Consider the following 20,935-nt stretch of genomic DNA (forward strand, 5'->3'; position numbering starts at 1 on the left):
TACCCTTTGCAGTGCGGGGGTTAATTTTTGAAAATCCTGGAGATCTACTTTAAGCCAGGAGTCCTTATCTCAAATTACACACAATCTGATTGAACAATCTTCATTAAAACAAAAAAAAAGTATGTCATAAGAGAGCCGACCTGACTGGTTTTGGTAGATCTAAAGGAGATTGAACAGAGAATTGCAAGTTGTATGGCCAGCTAGAGGGTCAGCATGATACGCAGCCAACTAGTATTTTCAGAAGAAAAAGAAAGCAATGGCACCCTCCATCCATGTTATTCTCATTCTAGGTTTCCTTTAAATCAGAGATTAGAATTATAAAGGAGCCATTCTGTTTATGCTATGGGCTAACAAGAAAACCTTTAGCAATCACCCCAAAAGCAATATTTTAGATCTTCATGGAGTCTGATTTACCTGCTAGTTTTATAACTCTTGAGGGCATCAGCAGTGAGAGGTTCCTGCCATAATCACTGGCTATGCTTCAGCCTCCCTTGAAATGTGAGTGTTCCTGCTCATACTGATACATTCTCCACAATATAAAATAAATCATCCTTCTGGGAGATTGGGACCACAACTCGGGAATCAAGCACAAAGATATATCAAGCTGTCATGTGGTTTACAAGGTATATAAAGCTAGACCTTTTTAATTGTAGAATCATTTTTTTTTTACTGTGTCCTATTGGCGAGATTTCCCTTCACTTCCTGCCATGTAGACACAACAAGGAAGTTAAAGAAAATCTGTCCAAAATGAAGGGAATTCCCCTCTTTGATAGTTCTTCCCATAACAACAGTCCCCATTGGGAGGTTACCTCTCATCTCCTGCTTTGCTGACAAGTGTAGAATTTTAAATTTGACATCAATGGTCACCAGGATAAAAAGAGGGGGATCTTCCTAGCAGGGACATAGATAATTAAGACCTGGCATTGGCTTTAACCCCTCCCTACTCTATTTAAAACTATAAAAAGTTTTGTTATTAGATACTAGGGATGCACCGATGCCGAGTATTTGGGCAAGTACTCGTACTCGCTGAAATGCTCCGATACTTACTTCCGATACCGGAACTTCCGGTCAGAGGGCGATCTCCCCCTGACCAGCAGTCCTGAGGGAGCATTGAGCCGACTTCCTTTCCAATCAGGAAGCTGGGTGGCACGTAATGACCGGCCTCACGGCTTCCTGAAGCTAGGCTGCCTAGGAACAAGTGAAGCCGCCTTCCTAGCCAATCAGCAGGTCAAGACGTTCCGCCCGGCTTCCTGATTGGCTAGAAAGCCAGCTTCACTTGTTGGGAGGCAGCATGACTTCCTAACTAATCAGGAAGCCAGACGCCACGTCATGACCTGATTGGTCTGGAAGCCACGCTGCCCAGCAACAAGTGAATCCGGATCATGATCGGCCGCCTGACTTCCTGATAATTGGGACACACGGCACTGGTACTCGTTATCGGCGAGTACCAAAAAAAATATCAGTACTCAATACCGAAAAACCAGTATTGGTGCATCCCTATTAGATACACTTTAAAGCTGAATATCTGGGATAAGAAAATATTATCTAAATACAATATCCATGTGTATTGTTGCTTGGGTTTTGGCATGCTTTGTGTATTTCTTCCAGATCTGTGCAGCAATCCAGTGTGAAAAATGTTCCTGTGTGCAGGAGCTTCCTGTAATAAAGACCGGTCACTGCTGCTCTCTCTCATTGTGCTGGTGACTGGTCTTGTCTCCGCCCCGTCCTGTAGTTTTCTGCAGGAAGTCTGTAGTTGGTGGGGCTTGCTAAGCCCCTCCCACAGCTCTGCTCTCTGTACAGGCTATGTATAGCACAGTGATGGTGTCACTGCTGCTTTTACAAGGTAATACTTGAGTTGGCATAGGCATTTTGCTGCAAGTAAAACTGATTATACGCTTTGTGACAATTGAGGAATATAACCAAATGAAAGATTTTTGTGCCTTTTCAGCTTCAACTCTCCAGCACGTACAAAAAAAAAAAGTACAATTTGTGACGTGTTATCATTGTTTCCAATGGAGAAACAATATTCCTGGCACAGTGTACTCTCTGCCTGAAATGTACTGGCAGACAGTGAATGGAATATAAAGTAGCTAAGTAAATAACAGAGCAAACATAGCGAGCTGACAGTATTCCTTCTGCTGCAGTAATAAGGGATTAGAATAACACATGGCAACTTTTTTTTTAACTCTCGCTGATCACACAGCATGAGATAAATCCTCCAACCGCCATAAGATAAGACCAACGAGCCTTATGTATAAAAGTGTCTGAAGCCAGAACCCTCCTCAACCAATCAGATTTTCCATTCTGCCATACTGCACTGGAAACATGGAGGGGAGAGGCTGAATAATTGCTAGGGTCAACAAAACCTGTTCTTACCTGCTCTTATCTGAGACACTTTCATGGAAAAAGGCCCTGAGACATAATACAGTACAAGCCCGAGTTATGGGATGGCCATCATGTTTACTGTTTACAAAAAAAACGTTGTAGATAATTTTACGTATTTTGGTGCATTTCTGCGGCATTTTATCGCACATCGGATACAACATATGCAAAAATAAACGCACCTAAAACCACACCAACAAGTCACATATCGCACACATAAAAAAATAAAAACACAGTGGCATATCACACCTAAAACCACTCCACAAAGTGGCACATAACACCTAAAACCACTCCACAAAGTGGCACATAACACCTAAAACCACTCCACAAAGTGGCACATAACACCCAAAACCACTCCACAAAGTGGCTCATCACACCTAAAACCACTCCACAAAGTGGCACATAAAACCTAAAGCCACTCCACAAAGTGGCACATAAAACCTGAAACCACTGCACAAAATGGCTCATCACACCCAAAATCACATTACAAAGTGGCACATCATATCTAAAAAAAACACCACAAAGTGGCACATCACACCTAAAACTAAACCTCAAAGTGGCACATCACACCTAAAACCACACCTCAAAGTGGCACATCACACCTAAAACAACACCACAAAATGGCACATCACACCTAAAACAACACCACAAAATGGCACATCACACCTAAAAAAAAAACCACGAAGTGGCACATCACACCTAAAACAACATCACAAAATGGCATATCACACCTAAAAAAAAACCACAAAGTGGCATATCACAATTAAAACCACACCACCAAGTGGCATATCACACCTAAACGAAACCCCACAAAGTGGCATATCGCACTTAAAACCACACCACAAAGTGGCATATCGCACCTAAAAAAACCACAAAGTGTCATATCACACCTAAATAACACACAAAGTGGCACATCACACCTAAAAAAAATCCCAACAAAGTGGCATATCGCACCTAAAAAAACCACAAAGTGACACATCACACCTAAAACCACACCGCAGAGTGGCATATTATGTGGCATACAATTGCAGCTCTCTATTTCAGAAGGCCACCCATCCCTCCATTCCAACACATTATATCACTCCTTCTCACTAGTCATAAGTCAGTTCATATCCACACTACTCCATTTCTCACCAGTTCCTGCATCTACACACCCCACCACAACTACTAGTGCACTTTTAATTCCCCCTTCCCTCTTCAGCACTTGATCTGCTTGAAGCTACACAGCTCCTTGTCAGTAACATCCACTAAACATTCTCTCACACATCTTCCCCGCCTATTTTTCCGCACTGCAGCTCACTCATTCTTTTTGCTTCTCAACTTCTAATTCAAAGCCTATTTCTTTGTTCTGCAGCTTAAAGAAGAACTTCATCCTTATCTTCGAAATTCCAACCATGGCAGCTTTAGAAATGTTTAGCAATGACAATCTACAAACAGATAATTACAGGCTTTGTATTCTTTACATTCCTTGTTTTTATTTTCTTCCCCATTCTTCTCACTGTGGCCATTTTCACTAAGGGCACATTAATACCCTTTACTTCCTGGAACTCTGGTACGTGTAACCATGCACATCATCTCAGGGGAGGAAATGCCTTTCCATGAGATCCCAGGACATTACAGATGAAATTCCCCAGCAATGCTCTGCTGATGTAACCTTCCCAGGATGCGTCACAGGCTACATCACTAATGCCTAAGAGGCCCGGGAAGTGGAAAAACAGTAATTCTAAGTAAAAGAAAACTTTTTTTTTGTTTAACTAATGAATGTAAGATGATGTCATATCAGAATGCATAGCTGCATGCTAATGGGATTTTTAATGAAAGGGGGTACAGGTCCACTTTAATAAAATAAAGCTTCTAGTGATGTTTGACTCCCACTGATGCCAGTGAGTTTTGGGTATTTCCCATTGAAGCCAGGTATACCGGTACCTCCCAACCAGCCCAGATTGTGTGGAATCGTCCAGAGATTTCAACAAAATCCCAGCACTTTGCAGATCTGGTGCTGTGTCTCGGAATCCAGTACCAGAACACTCGTTTGGGACTCGGCTCCACACTTATGTACACGCTGCTGAGCAGAATGATCTCCTGTCCAATAGTATGAACATAGTTCTGGCTGGGGGGGATAGGGAGGGAACACCACTGAACAACAATGCTTTTCATTGAGCTTGGGGGGGCACCACTGACTGCCGAACACTAATGCTTTTTAGAGGTGGTGGTGATAGGGGGAACCATTGAACATCATTGCTTTTCAAGGAAAGAGGGAAGGGCACCACTACAACAGGGCAAAGCCCTTGTGTAAATGGGCCCTTACTGACTCCCAATACCTGTCAAGGGGAGGTTAATTCACTGACCACCAGTGTCTTGGAAGGGAAGATTCATCCTCCCACTGATGCAGATGCTAGGGGAGGGGATTCTTCCTCTTGCTAACCTTGACCATGGGGAATTATTTGTCCTACTGACCACAGTCATTTTTTTTTCTTACAATGACCGCCAAGGTCTTTGCAGTTTTTCCTTCTAGCGACTGCCCACGCCATAACATTTTTGCTGACCACTGACCAACAGGTGTGACTATGTTACATACTCCAGATCTTTGTACTCTTTGTGCATCTTGTGCTGTGTGATCTACTCTTGATCCATGCATTTTATTAGCTATGTTGTACATCACATACTTCTAACTGATGCACTGTATACGTTGTGATTCATGGTATATAGGTAGGGTTGCCATCTGTCCAGGATTGACCTGGACAGTCTGGGTTTTGAATGTCCTGCCTGGGTTTCATGGCAGCAGAAACACGGACACAAGATGTCAGGCAGGCAGGGGCAACCAAAATTAAGATAGGGGCTACTGGCCCCCCACTGAAATTAGTCTTGACTGTGATATTTACATATGAATGGGTGGGGCTATTTACATATGAATAAGCTGCGACTCATTCCTAAAAAAATGTCTGCGCATCGCGAGAGTATTCGGGTTTCGCTTGAAAAAAAGGTGGCAACCTTATATATAGTCCTGTGCTGTTCACTCTGCATGCTGTATTGTGCAGTACATACTACTGAAAGCTGCACTATATACACTCTCATTTATTATATATTGTCTTGACCTCTTCACTCTGTAAACTGTGCTGTAGATTACATACTACTGAATGCTACACTGTATACGCTGTGATTTATTAAATATAGTCCTGACCTCTTCACTCTATAAGCTTTGCTGTTCATTACAAACTATTGAATTCTGCACTGAATACACTCTGATTTATTATATATAGCCCTGACCTCTTCACACTGTATGCTGTGCCTTTACATTACATACTCCTGACAACAGTGCTTATGATCTCAACAGTTGCTGGTCGATATGTAGTCCCCAAAATGTTAATGACGTTTTTCTTTATGGTAGGATCAGGGGAAAGCGTTTGCTGTCATCATATAGTCTGTGCAGAGAAGGTCATGTGTAATGATAGAATTTCAATTAAAAAAATGCTCCTTTGTGCTGAGGGACGTGTATGTCTGGAAGACTCTCATTTCTGACGCTGTAATTAATGAGTGGTTTGTGAGTACAAGGAATGCAGCATACCTGTGTACTGTATACGGCGAGCAGGCTCATCCAATATTTAGTGTAATGTAACCACACCCACTTTTCGCTGCAGGGCGCTACATGCACTGCAAGTCCTCATCTCTCCGTAGTGTTCATTTCAAGAGAGTTTTGCATCCCTATTCAAGTCTATGGGAATGGAAAAGCCACTTGAAGCAGATGCAGGTCTGAAGGACGTCAGCTGCAGGTCAAATGCAGACATCCCAACTCTCCCGGACGCTCATGGAGTCTCCCACTATTAGACAGCGGCTCCGGCCGCCCGGGAGAGAAACACTTCCTCCCGGAAAGGTTTAATCTGCTCGATCGAGCAGAGTAAACCTTTCCCTGCGATCGTTTTTTTTTTCTTCTTTTCTGACATCGGGAACCACGGCCCGACCGTCAGTCAGTCAGAAAAAAAAAGGCATACGAATGCAAAGCTAGATTCCTATTGGCTATTGCACTTTGCAATAGCCAATAGCAAACTAGCTAATGCACCCGCCCACTGCTGCTGTCAATCAGCAGAGGGGGACCTGAATTTTTCTATCGGGTCCTCTTCTGGTGATTGAAAGCAGCAGAGGGTGGGTGCAATAGCTATTATTCTGATGACTGCAACCGTCAGAATACAAAAAAAAACCAAAAACCTGCAGATAGCAAAGAAGCTATTGCTTCCTGTGCTATCTGCCATCATTTCAGGGGGGTGCTCTCTCCCAGCCCCCCTAACCCCCTCTCCGTGGATGGGGGGGGGGGAGAGGGCACCTCCCTAAAATGAGAGGGACACCTCCCTGAAATTGTTTCTTTCATGTTGGGATCACTGCAAATGCACCTGTCAATGAATTCTGAATGATCTCCGAAGTGTCTCAGTGATGTCAAACTAATGAGATGAACACAAGCCCCAAGTCTATTGACCCTTCAAAAGGCCAGGAAATCTGAAGCACAACTTACCATATAACATCCACGCTGATGTTTCACTTTGTTCAGCAAGCTCTCTAGATCTGCTGCCATTGTAGACTATAGGACATTGGTAGTTAAGCTGCCATTGCTGAGCTCTTCTTTTAAAAATACTACTTGCATGGCTGCCATGCTAATTCAACAGCTTCAAAGCATTCCGAGTCACTGGCCCCCTAACAAGTATGCAGATAAAGACCTGTGACTTTATTCTGAACTCTACAAGCTGCTCTCTTGTTCCAGCGATTGGTGTACAAGACACGCCAGGCAGCTAGCATTTTCAGAAGGCGACCAGAAGTTAGAGCCTTTGTCTTTCTTTTAGCATAGGTTTCCCTTAGCAGTGACAGTTAGGCAATAAGGGTGTTTTGAGATTAGGCAGGAGATTGACTGTGCATAGGAAAATATCTCCCCACAAAAAGAACTTTAAAGTAGCAATAAACTCTCAATCTTTTTATCAATAATGAATCCAAATCAAACAAATACACATTGCCCAGCAAAGTATTTCTTACATTTTTGCCCGAGCACTTACAGTCATCATGTTTCCAAACAGCTCCAACTCTCTCAGCTCAGCTTCCCTGAACATTCTGTCCAGTACAAGATCAGAAGGGACAGAGCAGTCTCCAGCAGATCTCCATCTACTAGCTCGGAGATGGGAGGAGGAGGGTGTCCTGCCTTGCTGTGTATGTATGTTTCTGGAGACACACAAGGGTGGCTCCATAGGACCCTGCAAGGGACAGCAGCCACCCTAAAACATGATATCATGGCCAGAGTTCAGGGGTCCAGGTGATTCTGCAGGAAATTAAAACTTTTAAACATCAAGAAGCAGCAACCATTGCAAGTGATTTTATCAGCATTTGAAATAGCTTAAAAACCTCTTTGACTTTATTATCACTTTAAATCTGTGTAATAAGCTCCCAGAACTGTTATCCCTGGAGAAGAGATGGCCACAAGCAGCTAAAAAGTTCAGATCAGGACTGAGAATAGTTATAAGAAGCAAGTCATGTGACGTTACTGCTGCCCTCCATGACAGTCGGAACACCGCACACCATGAAATGTAATAAGCGCGTGAAGTACAGCATCATTGAATGGGGTGCATGTGACATTAAGCATGCTATGTGTGTGCGACATTCATATCTAATGTGAGATTCTGGAGGTGAAGTGCTAACGACTGACTCAAGGACTTGGTGTTTTTGTGTCTTGCAGGATAAGATGGACAAAATCTTCAGCCGCTGTAGAGAATAATAACAACTCAGCTTCTGTCAAGGCGAACACTCAGGTGATTTACTTGCCGTATTTATGTCTTCAAAGAGGACAAATGGTTTACCTTGCTCGGAGTTCCCTCCATTCCTGCTTTGTCTTTGAACTGCGGGTATGGCCAAATACCATTTTTATATAGGGGCTAAAACTTGGAGAGGATTTTCTCAATGCAGCACTACAAAGATGAACAAACAACATGGAAGAAAACAAAAAAGTTTGCATATGAATGGTAAAAAAGTTAAAAGTAGCTAGGGTAGGAAGGAGTTAATAAAAATGTATTAGGACTAACTAAAAAGTTAATAAGGGACTAAATAAGAACAATGTTGAGGGCCCATTTATGCCGTCACTGTGCGCTGCATTAATGCACAGATGTGTTCTCTCGCATCAATTTGCGTTGTGTTAAGGCCACCTCTTAATTTTCAATGAGCTGCCAGCACACAAGAACAGACAAAAAAATTGACATGCAGCATTTTTTCTGACCGTGCATTGTGGTACTGTGTGTCAGAGCGGCTTTGCCTTAGTGCATTGGCAAAATAAATGGCACCGCAACAGGCTAACATAAAAATTGCAGAAATGTGTTTAAGCCCCTAAAAAAAAAAAAAAGCGTTTTTCACAATTAAGTTGGGGCTGAAATGCACTTTTGTGCTGCGGTGTGATACACTGTAATAACATGTATTATCATAATGCACACTGGCTCTCCTTACGTGCATTAGCATGTTGCATTGCCATTCATTTTCAGTGGCACTCCAACTCATTGGACAGCATAGTGTCTTAGTGGTTAGCCCCTCTGCCTTGCAGCACTGGCGGTCCCCAGTTCATATCTGGGTGAGGACACTATATGCCTGGTGTTTGCATGTTCTGAGTGTGTTTGTATGGGGTTCTTCCTACACTCCAAAGACATGCTGGAAAGTTATAGCTCCTGTCTAAATTAAAGAATAAGTTCACCTTTTGCAAAAATGAAAGACATGCATAATTAATAATATATATAAAAATATGCATGCCTTAATTTTTGCATTTAAGCCTGGAAAGCATTGCAACTGTGATCACTCGACCATAGGTACATAGTTAGTCAGGTTGAAAGAAGACACAAGTCCATCGAGTTCAACCTATAGAGATACAGAAGACAAGCCTAAACAGAACACTATGCCCACAATTGCCCAATGTTGATCCAGAGGAAGGCAAAAAAAAACCCTATAAAGCATGGTTCAATTTGCTCCAACAGGGGGAAAAAATTCCTTCCTGATCCCATAAGGCAACTGTATATTTCCTGGATCAACAATCTCTGATGGCTAATATACCTATAAGAACTCAATATCCAGTAATATTCTGTGAATTTAAGAATACATCCAGATGTTTTTTTAAACAATTAACCAAGCTAGCTAGAACAAGCTCCTGGGGGAGTCTATTCCACATTCTCACAGCTCTAACTGTGAAGAATCCTTTCCGTATGCAAAGGTTAAACCTCTTTTCCTTCAGACGCAAAGAGTGTCCCCTTGTCCTTTGCAGTGACCTTAACGTGAATAATTTTGCACCAAGCTCACTATATGGACCATTTATGTATTTATACATGGTGATCATGTCCCCCACCTTTATCGCCTCTTCTCCAGAGAGAACAAATTCAGGTCAGCTAATCTTTCATCATAGCTGAGCTCCTTCATGCCTCTTATGAGTTTAGTCGCCCTTCGCTGCACTTTCTCCAGTTCCATAATATTTTTTTTGTGAACTGGTGCCGAGTTACGGAGTTTCAGGGGTCTATTCACAAAACTGCCGTAGGCAGCCGAGTGCATAACCGACCCGAAGTGAAGTGAGCCGAACGCTATTTGGCTATTCACTTCAGGCTTGTACGGTATATCGGCTGAAATCAGCCGTACATCGTGTGGCTTCGGGTCGGCCGAACATGCTGAGCATGTCGGCCGACCCGAAGTGCAGAAGGAGTTCAACTCAGCCGATCCAACATCTGGATCGGCTAAGCTGAACCACCGGAAGGCTACTCGCTGCTGTTCGGCCTATTTTCAAGGATGCCGAACAGCAGTGAGTGAATAGCCGAATGCCGCTGAGCGGACGTACACTGTACGTCCCACCACAAAGGGACCAAATGTCTCGTCACGTACACTGTACGTGACAAGTTATTTGCTGCATTAGAGGACTGGTAACCGCTGAGAATCAGCAGTTACCATTAATTAATGGATGCCTCAGTATAGAGGCATCCATCAATGAAAGGGTTAACCTTTTTCAGACACCTGATACCTTAATATCGGGTGGCTGAGAGTCAAAGCAGAGTGGGCAAACATGCGGGTAAAAGCTGGCATTCTGACAGCTTGTATAGATCTGGAGATATCTCTCTCGGATTGTATACTGGCTTTTTTTTTTCTTTCACTTTCAGGAATAGATACATAATGTATCTATCCCTGAAAGAAGAATGTTTCAGTTTTCTGGATGTTGTTGGAACAATCAGAAAACCTTTGTTCACACCAAATGCAGAGCAGATCCGGGCAGGTTTCTGCACACGCAGTGCAGTGGGTTGTGCTGCGTTTTTGATGCGTTCCGGGCCGTTTTTGGTTTAAAAAAAAAAATATTTAAGTTTTTTTAGTTTAACATGGTCTTTCAGTGCGTTCCAGGCACTTGCATGCGTTTTTGATGCGTTTGCATGCGTTCCAGAGCAGGTAAAATAGGGCTTGCTGCAGTTTTGTCACCTGCTCTGGACCTGCTCTGGAACTGCACGCTGCAATGTGAACTAGAGCCCAAAATACCATTGGAATACATTGGACGCAGTTTTGGTCCAGTCTGCAACTGCTCTGCTCTGCAACTGCTCCGCGCTTGGTGTGAACAAGGCCTAAAGTGACAGCTGAACCCTGAACTGCTGCAGGATCAGTGTCACTAACTTATTATTGACTGTTCTGAAGTTTGAAGCAGCCTAATAATAAACCAAAAATGTATTAATTTATCAAGCAGTAATAGGGAGATTAATTCACAATGACTGCTTGATATATATATTTTATTAAATAAATAAAATAAAATGTTTATATGTTTAAGGCCTTGTTCACACCAAGCGCGGAGCAGGCGCAGAGCAGATCAGTTGCAGACCGGATCGAAACTGCGTCCAATGTATTCCAATAGTATTTTTTGCTCCAGTTCACATCGCAGCGTGCAGTTGCAGAGCAGATCCAGAGCAGGTAAAAAAACTGCAACAGGCCCTATTTTACCTGCTTTGGATCTGCTCTGGAACGCATCAAAAAAGCATAAAAAACGCATGCAAATGCCTGGAACGCACTGAAAGCCCATTTTAAACTTTAAAAAAAATTATATTTTTTTTTACCAAAAAGAGCCCGGAACGCATAAAAAGCGCTGCAAAAACGCGGCAAAAACGCATCTAAAAGATTAGCGTGCGTGTGCAGAAACCTGACCGGATCTGCTCTGCATTTGGTGTGAACAAGGCCTTAAAAAAATAGTGAAAAGTGTAAAAAAAAATAGTGAAAAGTGTAAAGAAAAAAAAAGTGTAAAAAAATTAAAAATAAAGGACAAATAAATGAATGGATTTATTGCATTTTTTTTTTTATAGCTGTGCTGGTTTTGTAAAAAATACTACAAATCAATTTCCTCTTCTTTTATATTTTATTTGTCCTAAGTGAGGCGTTAGACACACATATGTGATATAAATATGTAGCCCTATCTGTCCTCTAAAAAACAATATATAAAATGTGTGGGTGCACTTTGTAAGAAAGTATATTACTGACGTGGAAGAATCACACAGCAAAAATGTCAAAAGTGTGTCAGTCATTTACGAACAGAAACTAAAAACAAGCTCAGTCATGAAGGTGTTAATGTCACTTTTATCTGCTGGAAGGACATGGTGACTGTGCTGTCTCTTCCATTCTTACATCAGCAGCTGGGGGCTGAGGTGTGTCCTCACTGAGAATGTGCACCTTCACAGAGAAGAGCAATATGAAATCTTGTGGGGACCTGCTTTTTCTCAGTTTCGTTTGCTAGTTTTTTCTTTTATGAATAATAATTTTAATTTGGCTGAAAATGTGTACGTGATTAACTTGGGAATAATGTTTGCGTCTGTACATGGGTGTGATCTGTAGTACTCGGTCACGTACATTCACAAGAAAAGTTATTCATCTTCACCGATCAGAGGAACAGGCATGGCTCATACACATGACCAATTAGTTTGGTTCTCATGGATGATGCGTGCCAGCAGAGCAGGTTATAGTACCTTGCTGCACCGGTATCTCGGTAGCATTTAGAAAGTCCTGAATGGCCACAATCATTGGAAGATTCTGAGATTGTCTTGAACAAAACCTCCAATAATTTGAGAACGCCAGATTCTAAAAGATAACAAATTCAATACCATAGAACAGTAAACTCAGAAATGTGGGTCAATGGATCAAGATTTTGTATAAGCTTATTAAAACTGTGGGTTGATAGTTTAAGTTTTTGGATAAGTGCATCAGAACTGTGGGGTAATAGTTCAATTCCTTAGATAGGTGGATCAGAACTGTAGGGTAATAGTTCAATTCCTTAGGTAGGTGGATCAGAACTGTAGGGTAATAGTTCAATTCCTTAGGTAGGTGGATCAGAACTGTAGGGTAATAGTTTAGTTTCGTGGGTAAGTGGATCAGACCTGTGGGGTGATATTTCAAGTCTTTGGATAAGTGAATCAGAACTGTGGGGTGATAGTTCAAGTCTGTGGTATAAATGGATCAGAACTGTGGGGTAATAGTTCAGGTCTGTGGATAAATGGATCAGAACTGTGGGGTCATAGTTCAGGTCTGTGGATAAATGGATCAGAACTGTGTGGGGTAATAGTTCAGGTCTGTGGATAAATGGATCAGAACTGTGGGGTGATAGTTCAAGTCTTTGGATTAGAGAATCAGAACTGTGGGGTGATAGTTCAAGTCTTTGGATAAATGGATCATAACTGTGGGGTGATAGTGATACTTCAAGTCTCTGAATAAGTGGATCAGAACTGTAGGTTGATAGTCTTGGGATAAGTGGATCAGAACTGTGGGGTCATATTTAAATTCCTCGGATAAGTGGATCAGAACTGCAGTGTGGGGTGATAGTTCAAGTCATTAGATAAGTAAATCAGAACTGTGGGTCAACAGATCATGTCTTTGGATAAATGGATGAGGACTGTAGATTGATAGATCATGTCTTTGGATAAGTAAATCAGGACTGTAGGTTGATAGTTCATGTCTTCTGATAAGTAAATCAGAACTGTGGGTCAGCAGATCATATCTTTGGATAAATGGATCAGGACTGTAGGTTTATGGTTCATGTCTTTGGATAAGTGGATCAGAACTGTGGGGTGATAGTTCAAGTCTTTGGATAAGGAAATCAGAACTGCGAGGTGATAGTTCAAGTCTTTGGATAAGTGCATTAGAACTGTAGGTTGATAGATCATCTCTTTGGATAAGTGCTTTAGAAATTTCAGTAAATAACGTCTTTGAACAAGTGAATCTGGACTCTGGGTCAGAAGATTTTGTTTTCCATGCATGGATCAGAACTATTGAAACAGAGGCATGTTTTGGACAAACTGAAGACTAAAATGTCACCTGTACCTGGAGTAAAAGTAACTTGAAAGAACTAGTTAAATGACGTGAGCTCTATATGACCTGTTACAGCTTCTACTGCTTACTGTGAGGAGCTCACACTGTGCGGTGAAATCAGAGTAGGCAATTTCAGTCCAGAGAGGAGCCTGTACAACTGTGAAAGAGTACAGTGAAGCTGGATATATTTGTGTAGAATTTTGTTTAAAACCATTTGTTGTTTGATTATCTAATAGATAGTGGGGTCAATTTGGAAAACGTTTCTAACCAGTGAAGGAAAGGGATGGAAATATTTTTTTGAACGAACAAAATCCTAACGAAATGTTGTTTTGTTTGGGAAACTCCATTCATTCGAAAATCGAATGTTAAAATTAAATGAAATTTTGTACAACATTCGTCAAGTCTCTGATGACATTATTGAATGTTCTGATGAGATTTTTCATACGAACATTGGTATGAATATCTACTAGTGTATGTCCAGCTTAAGGCCCCATTCACATAAGGGTGCAATTAGGTGCTTTTAGGCCCCATACACACTGTTCACTTGGATTTTTATGCACAGACCTGTCTGCAAAAACTGTCAGGCTACATGCTTTTCTATGCTTCTAGATGATGCGTGTTTACACGCATATGCTTTTAGATGCATCTGTCCTTTGTCCATTGAAACAGTCCATTGAAGTAGCCAATGACATTTCAGCAAATAGATGCGTCTCGCTTTTACACGTGTTTAGAAGCTAAAAATGTTTCCAGGAAGCACCTGACTTCTATTTTTTCTAAACGCAGCTGAACTGACTGCATCTAACAGCAAGGTGTAAATGGATCAGTTGGAAATCATTACGTGCATTTATATGCGTTTAGAAAATCATAAAAAGTGCATGTATGAATGGGGCCTTATATTATTATTATTATACAGGATTTATATAGCGCCAATAGTTTGCGCAGCGCTTTACAATATTAAGAAGACATTACAATCACAATACAATTCAAGACAAGATGGTAAGGAGGGCGCTGCCCGTGAGGGCTTATATGCATTTTTAATGGTATTCTAAACGCATATAAATGCACCTAATGATTTCCAATGGATCCATTCACACCTTGTTTTTACATGCAGCCAGTATTTAAAGTCAGAAACTTCCAGGAAGCATTTTTAGCGTGAAAAAACAAGATGCATCTATTTGCTGAAATGTCATTGGCTACTGTTTCAATGGACAGATGCATCTCAACGCATATGCATGTGAACGCGTGTCATGTTCCACACTTAGAAGCATAAAAAAGCATCTAGCCTGACAGTTTTGCATAAAAACACAAGTGGACAGTGTGAATGGGGCCTAGTTTATCTGGCTGTGACCTTTATAAGTAGGCTGATACAATAGCACAGCATTCCTCAGCACATGATTGTCTTTATGATGTCTTTTCAGCGTAATGCAGCTGTCCAGGAAGTAGAAAAATTTACAGTTGTTATGACGTTTTATCGATATTGTGGTTGAAGAAGAGAAAAACACAGAGCTGTACTGTACACACCTATTTATAGCACACAGCAGTGGAGTGCACTGTGACACCTGCAGAGCATCAATTCCCAGAGGAAGCTCAGACACAGAGTGACAGCTGCTGAACCAAGTGCGCCAACCTGTCCCCTCGCCCTGTTGTCATATAGTCAAGTCTCTAATGCCACCCAAGACGTCAAGTGGAAAATGGTGAAAAAAAGATAGCTACACACTTTACAATCTGATTGTACAATCTCCTTTAGAATTACGATCAGCTATGTAATGTAAGGGTATACCTTAACGTGTGTCTCTAAGCCAAAGCATTTTTCGTTTTGGATAGAGTTGGAAGGGATTAAAACCACTGTCAGGTTTTTTGCATAGCCGCTGCTATGTATCCCTAGCTCCACGGTCCCTCATATAGGCCCAGCACGGTGGGTGTTTGGGGCTGGCAAACACGTGTTGGGTGTGCCTACATTCGAAGATGATGATCCTGCCACACATGTTATATATCACGGCAAACATTGGAGCAAGATCAATAATTCTCGGGCCACCACACCCTGTTAATGCTGAACTGATTAATGGCAGAAGCCATTAAAGTGTCGCCTATGGGCAAAATAGGGTACCATTTTTCTTGCCATTTTACAGGCACACACAATTTTAAGGCTTGACATGTTTGGTATTTACCTGATACAACCCCATCTTTTATATTTTACCAAAAAAATGGGTAGTATATTCTGTTTGTGTGCACTAAAATTGTAGTGTATTATTTCCTAAAACTATCTATGTGATAAACATTTGCACAAATATCATGCAATATTAAAAATTGCAACTAGCACCTCGGATGGCTGGTGGCTTGAGAATTCCTCATATTGCAAAATATTACCAAGCTGCTCAAATTTCCCAACTTACTAAAATGCACGCGTCTGTCGAAGTTCCTTTATGGGTTGCACTGGAGGCAATGGACTGCGACCCTCTCCAAATTCACAACCTTCTTTGGCTACCTCCTAAAGATAGATGATCCTTCACCAACCCTATTACTCTACATTCCCTACCGGTTTGGGATGGAGTTAAAATTCTCTGGTGGTTTGGTGTCACCACTCTTGCCCCTTCTTTCCCTCCTTCAAAACCCCTCCTTTTCTCCAGAATGGAGTCACCCTCTGTCTTCCGTCACTGGGAGACTGCGGGCATAAACCAAATTTGTAAACTCATTACTCCCACCGGCATTAAAGCATTTCCGCAATTACGTTCTTCCTATCGCCTACCGGCATGTGAAACTTTCCGTTACCTACACGAGAAACATTTTATCACCTCAACAGTTCGCCTTTCAGCGACTGTCCCATGTTGACCCAATTTGAAACGAAATGCCGAGATGATCTGCCTTGTATGCACTGCTCTCCTTTCAACTGGTGCGCCCTCTACCTATAACTATATGAGTGGTTGGGCAACTGACCTGGGGGCAGCATTACTGTAGATGAAGATACCTGGAAACAGTTTTGGGCTACCCTGAAATCATGCTCTTGTAATTCAACTGCAGTGGAGACCAATTATAAGGTCTTGTTTCGGTGGTACATGGTGCCCAGTCGCTTAGCTCATGCCAACCCGGGAAGCTCACCATATTATTTTCGTGGCTGTTTGGCACGGGGCGATTACTTTCACATTTGGTGGAGGGGGGGTTGGAGCAGCGGGATCCAGAGGTGGGTAGCTGACCCAGTTTCCCTGGTCTCAAGTGAATGATTTGCTCCTTACTCTTATCCAAAGACGCATCGCCCTGACGCCCAGTGAAGGTTTGCCGAACATCCGGCCAAACAATCTTTCCAAATGCCAATTTAAGTTACTAACGCACATGCTTACAGCAGCGAAACAGTGCCTGGCTTTCAGATAGTTTGAGAATCTCAGCTGTTAAAAATAGGCTCCACTGGGTTATGATTAACAAGAAACTGATGGCTAAATTACTTGGTGGATTGTCCAAATTTCGCAAAGTTTGGGACTTGTGGGCTTCTAATTTTCTACCACCTAATTTCAATAAATCCTTGCTGGTAACTCGAACATTGGAGCATCTTTCTAAGGCCCCATTCACACTGAGCGACATGAAAATCACGCGATTTTCCACGCGATTTTATATGTGCGATATTGCGCGACTTTTTCCTATTGGACTGTATGCAATCAGGAGCAAAATCGCTCGAAATCTGCAGAAAAAAGGGTCATGTAGGAGCGACAAGCTACAGCGACGAGCTACAAGCGATATTGAGGGGCGAGATGTGAACAGCTCCATTGAAATGGATTGGAGAAGCTACATAGAGCGATATCGCATGGAAATATGAGCGATATCGCTGCAAAAATCGCGCGATAAATTGCTCAGTGTGAATCGGGCCTAAAGGTGGCCATACACTTTACAACCATCGCAAGACCTTAGTCTTGCGATGGTTGTAAAGTGATTAAAAAAACTTACGATCTGCCCATCTTGGACAGGCAGATCGTACTCTCGATCATCGCAAGCTAGCCCAGCCCCCCTGAGGGGCGGGCTTTCCGATGACCGCAATGCTGAACGGGCAGTGTGAAAGACAGATGAAAGAAATAGGAAGGCTTTTATGAGTTGAATAGTTCACTATAGTACTACAGATTATGTAGATCCAAAGCCAAGGCTACTCTTAGTTTTTGGGAGCGTGTGTAAGAGTCAGAACATCTGTCAAGTTTTTATTGCTGTGACCTCATTGGGAGATGTCCCTTTACTTCTTTCCCAAGTGTCACCAGCACAAAAAAAGTAAGAGTAAATTTCCTAAACAAGAACAAATACTAGCATAACCCTTTCCCTATCTGAGAAAAACTATAAAAAAAAAAGTGTTGGCTGCTGGAGATGAGTTTTTATAGAATAATGTTGATGGAGAGAGAGGTTTGAAACCAGTGTAGTGACATTTAGCAGACATGTTCCAAGTCTATATCCAATTAAAATCTGCAAAGTGCTAAAATGATCCTAAAGCCCAATTGAGCTTTCCGTTTTAAATTACCTAAATAGATTCCAGGTGCATCAAAACAAAATGTGACCAGTTCCTTACAGCCACAGCCTGAGAAGACTATTCTTTAATAGGGCTATAGCCTAAAGGTGGCCATACACTGTACAACCATCGCAAGACCTTAGTCTTGCAATGGTTGTAAAGTGATAAAAAAACGTACGATCTGCCCATCTGCCCATCGTACTCTCGATCATCGCAATGCTGAACGGGCAGTGTGCACACCAGCTCGTTCGGCATTTGTCTCCCGAGCACCGTTCAAACCAGCCGGATGATCGTACGATTTTCGGCTGGTTTTCTAGCGTGCTCCTTGGCCAAAAACGTGCGACCGTACAGTAGAAACGATCGCACGTCTTCGTTCACACTGCTCGATTCTCGTACGATCACGGGATTTCGTACGAGAATCGAGCAGTGTATTGGCACCTTTATATAGTACATGTAGCACCCTGCTAATAGGAGTGCTAAAATATATCTGTAGTCTATGTTCAGTTCAATTATTACAGAGCAATCTGTGAAGCTGTATCTGCCTGTTGCTGGGTGTGGTACCACACAGGGCAGAGCAGCCAATAAGGATTGCTCTGAGCAAATATTTTTCTCCCGGCCAATCACTGTAGGGCAGTAGCAATGATGCATGCTGGGAGAAGATATAAATGCTCAGTGTGGCTGATGCAACAGTCTCTTCCCTCCCCCAGGGTCCTCCTGGGGGCAGGTGGCTGCTAAGATACAGAATGGTCTAGGCCTAAGCCTGGGGCCTAAGCCTGGACACTGGGGCCTGAGCCTGGTGGCCCTGTGGTCAGCCACTCATGTTAGAGTTGAACATGGACAAGAAAATTGAAAGTACTGCTTGCCAGAAGTTCTCCACACAGATTGCCGGTACAGCTTAAAGGTCCGAGTCTGTGATGGCAGCAGTTACTATGCTCTATTTCTAAGAAAAGGAGTCTACCTCATCCTGGATGTACCTGACCGTCTCCCTCTCTCCCTGGAGTTTCAGTAATAAAAGAGCATCAACTTGGATCTATTGTATGGACTTCAAACTGTGTTTTAGAAATCCCTAGACAGGCTAAAGGAAGACCCGATCATTCAGCGGCTCCTTCGGGGGTGAGCGCTACATACATATTTTGCCTTACACATTGCCCTTGGCCATCTTTCTCCCCTCTCTCTTCCTCTCCTCATCTTTTCCTAATCTCTTTCTCCAACTTCTTTTTCTCTCTCTTTTTCTCCATCGGATTTCTTATGTTTACCATGGTCGTCTGACGCACCTAACTATGCAATTGCTGACTAATACATATTAGTCAACCTCGGTACCCTATGCATAACTTGCCATACTGTTGTCATGTCAAGTGTAAAGGTCTGGGATGATCCTTTTGTAGTTCTTTTTGTACTATGCAATCTGCTTATTGCTGTACTTACTTTTGTTCTGTTTTTTTGTAAAACAATAAAAATTTATTGAATGAGAAAAAATTGCAGCTAGCATTTTTTTCACTCTGCAGGGCCTGTAGTTTTAGAAAATATATCATTGTTTGGGCGTTTTAAACAGTTTTGTAGATTTTAACATATCTGTGCAAAAATGAAAAAATCGCTCTGGATGTGAAGTGGTTAAAGTGACATTAAACCCTCAGATTTTTTAACATAAAACAATACTGTAATGTGTGCCTTACTGTAATCCATGGTTGTTTCCCTTCTCTTTGATGCTCTTCCTTTTAAATCTGTATCTGTTCTCATTCTTAGGGAGAACTTCTGTTTTGCAGCAGACTGCCTTGTCTCTGGAATGGCTACATGGTGTCTGTGTGCAGGTTCACAACCTGAGCCAGCACTACAGGAAGAGGCACTCAGCTGCAAAGGGAAGTTCTTCCCCAACATGAGAAGACATGAGGATTTAAAAGGAAGAGCAGCAAAGAGAAGGGAAACAACCATGGATTACAGTAAGGCACACATTACAGTATTGGTTTATGTTAAAAAATCTGAGGGTTTAATGTCACTTTAAGGTAAATCTGTGCAATTTAAGGAGATTGTACAATCATATTGTTACTCATGTGACACACTTTAGCCTACTCACCAACATAAGATAGGTATCTTAAAGTATAGAACATTTTGAGTGAATTGTTAGTCTATAATACATTTATTCAGTAAAGTTTTTTAGCTCTTTGTCTAAATCATGGTCATGTTTTAGTAAAGTAATCTTTGCAACAATCCTTTGGCACTAGAATCCATGGAAGTGGAATTTTCTTGGATTTTCCTACGTGCAAGTGATCATTTTGAATGGCAATTTTGTCATTTTACAATATACGACTGATGGCAAGTCTACAATTTCCCGGATGAGTTCAGTATTATCTGACTCTGTCTCCAGTGTATGTAACAGAATATCCTCCACAGAGGTAATCAGAATTCCTGATCTGCATGCTTGTTCCAAGTCCGTGCCTCAGAAGTGAACGAAGACAGTGAATCAGTTTAACAGCCAGGCATAAAGCTTTTGAGAAGAAAGGTCAGCTATGGTCGCCCCCATATAGCGTCCAGGTTTTTTTTTTTAAAGAGGACCTATAATCAAATGTTAACAGTGTTAAAGGGTATCTATGGTCAAAAACTAAAAATAAATCTATATTTCAATATTGAATTTCCATAAGTTCTATCCCTCTCCTAATAACCATATCCATCTAGCAGTTTGTAAACTTGAAGATGTTCATAGGATGTACTTCCTCAATGCACTGACACAATTTCACTCAGCCCTGTGAATATGCACTTCCTTGT

At 41.9% G+C, this 20,935-nt stretch overlaps 1 protein-coding gene across 1 annotated transcript in view; it reads left to right on the plus strand.

The window, feature by feature from the left end:
- The first annotated feature begins 8,087 nt into the window (after positions 1 to 8,087).
- SLC38A5 (solute carrier family 38 member 5) overlaps positions 8,088 to 20,935 on the plus strand; it is a 55,390-nt gene continuing 42,542 nt past the window's right edge. The window contains exon 1 of the mRNA XM_018558012.1: positions 8,088 to 8,165. The gene's annotated coding sequence lies outside the window, so the exon portion shown is untranslated. The remainder of the gene's footprint in view (positions 8,166 to 20,935) is intronic.

The sequence above is a fragment of the Nanorana parkeri genome, unplaced genomic scaffold, assembly GCF_000935625.1.
Source record: "Nanorana parkeri isolate BGI_ZX_2015 unplaced genomic scaffold, ASM93562v1 scaffold315, whole genome shotgun sequence".
Lineage (NCBI taxonomy): Eukaryota > Metazoa > Chordata > Amphibia > Anura > Dicroglossidae > Nanorana > Nanorana parkeri.